A 1,974-nucleotide genomic window follows, 5' to 3' on the forward strand; every position below is an offset into this window, starting at 1 on the left:
GTTCCCCTGCCACAGGACCTCCCCAAACCTCTGATGGTTCCTCCTCCAAGAAGCCTTCTCTGATTGCACCCACCCCCCAAGCTGCCCACTGTGCCTCCATCTTTCAGAGGGCAGAGGAGGGTGGCAGAAGGCTTTTGGTTGCCCAGTTGCATGGCCTAGGCCCAGGTGGGAACACTATCCAGCCAACCTGCTCTTCAACACTGTTGACGATCACCAGCTGGGCCCCCTGATCCCGGCAGGCGGAGACGGAAGCCTCCCATGTTCCCTGGGTTTGGGAGAGGAAGTAGCAGTTTCTCTGGAAGAACTCCCAACTCCAGGAGCAGGGGCGGCACAGGCCAGCTGTGGAGGAGGGGTGGGGCAGGACAGACAGGTCACCTGACTCCCTGGGCCCCTACACCAGCATCAGGCCTTGGGAATCCTCTCCTGGGCCTGGGTCTCGGTGTGTAGGGGTCCACTCTGTGCCCCAGAGACCCATAAGAAAGATCCCAGCTCTGCTGTGCCCTCTTCAGACCTGCAGTCACGGAAGCACATCCCAGGCCCACCTATGACCCCAGCTCCCTCCTCTCACAGGCATCACACCCTCACCCAGGGAGGTGTTCATCCAGGTCAGCTGCTGGCGGATCTCCTCCAGGTCTGATTGTAGCTGCTTTTGAGGACCGGCAACTGGAAGAAGAGGACTTCCATTATTAAGTACCTTCTGTGTGCTTCGTGCAGAGTGGGCCCCTTGAGAACATCATCTATGGATTTCACAGCAACCCCGAGAGACCATTTTACAGATGAGACAACTGAGGCTCAGGGACTGACTTACCCAACATTGCCAGCCCCAGGACCTCACACAGGGTCCAGTCTCCTCCCCTCCTCCTGCTTCTCATCCTTCACTCCTAGCTTGTTTGAGGTCACACAGCCTCGAAGAACCCTCCCACCTAGGACCACAGCATCCAGCCCCTTAGGCAATCTGTGGTTCCCCTGATGGTCTCACTCTGCAGGGATTGATGGATCCTGAAGATGCAACAAAGCAGAATATCCCCACTTCATGAGCACCAGCTGTATACCTGCCCCTGTGCAGAGCCCAGCTCCATTGTTTCTGAGGGCCCAGACCCCCTATGGGGGGAGATGATCTACATTTCAAAGATAGGACAGGCTCAGAGAGGGACAGTGACCTGCACACAGTTACACAGGAAGGCATGTGGAGCCCGGACACCCAGCCCTGGTGGGTTTGAGGACTCTGGAAAGGGCAAGGACCATCCAATGGGGAAAGCCCAAAGGGACCCAAGACGCCAAGTTCCCAGCCCCACAGGCCCAGCCTGACTCACCTTGGACCTGGGTAATCACCAGGAGCACAAAGATGAGGCCCAGAGAGACAAGAAGCAGCAGCAGCAGAGGCAGGGAGACTCGAGTCAGACACCCTGCAGGACAAGCAGAGCTGGGGCCTCAGGGCAGACCCCTCCCTGCCCCTCCTGGAGAGGCCCCCAGCTGCCCACTGCCCCAGGTCCCTGTGCCTGAACCGCCCACCCAGTACCTGGCATGCTTCTTGGGTGGTGGGATTGTAGGAGTCCAAGGTCTTTCTCCATGGATCTCTGGCCCCAGAATGTTACATTCTCCTCTGAATGGGGCCAAATGCAACCCAGCTGAGCTTCAAGGTCTGCTGCACTCTGTCCCAAGACTGGAAGCTCAGACACCCCCTCCCCAATCTGGATGCCAGACCTGGACTTCCCCAAAACTCTGGTGCCCTATCACCCCAAAGTCAGGGCCCAGCCTCACCAGGGCTATCTGGCATGTTGGGGTCACCCATCTCCTCTATTCTCTGCTCTTCTCTCCTCCTCTCTCTCCACTTCCTTGCTGGACTGGGGTTTTTATTACCCAAATTCCACTCTGCATGCCCTCCTCAAACCCTTTCCTCCCCAACGCAGGAAGAAAGACAAGGAAGTGGATGAGAACACACACACCCTCAGAAAACCAAACCCGTTGTGAGTC

The 1,974-nt window shown here is 57.5% G+C and overlaps 1 pseudogene; it reads right to left on the reverse strand.

The window, feature by feature from the left end:
* Positions 1-1,792, reverse strand: part of LOC101340908 (CD209 antigen-like protein 2) — a 118,486-nt pseudogene extending 116,694 nt beyond the window's left edge.
* Between the last annotated feature and the right edge of the window lie 182 nt (positions 1,793-1,974).

The sequence above is a fragment of the Trichechus manatus genome, unplaced genomic scaffold (assembly GCF_000243295.1).
Source record: "Trichechus manatus latirostris isolate Lorelei unplaced genomic scaffold, TriManLat1.0 scaffold00057, whole genome shotgun sequence".
Taxonomy (NCBI): domain Eukaryota; kingdom Metazoa; phylum Chordata; class Mammalia; order Sirenia; family Trichechidae; genus Trichechus; species Trichechus manatus.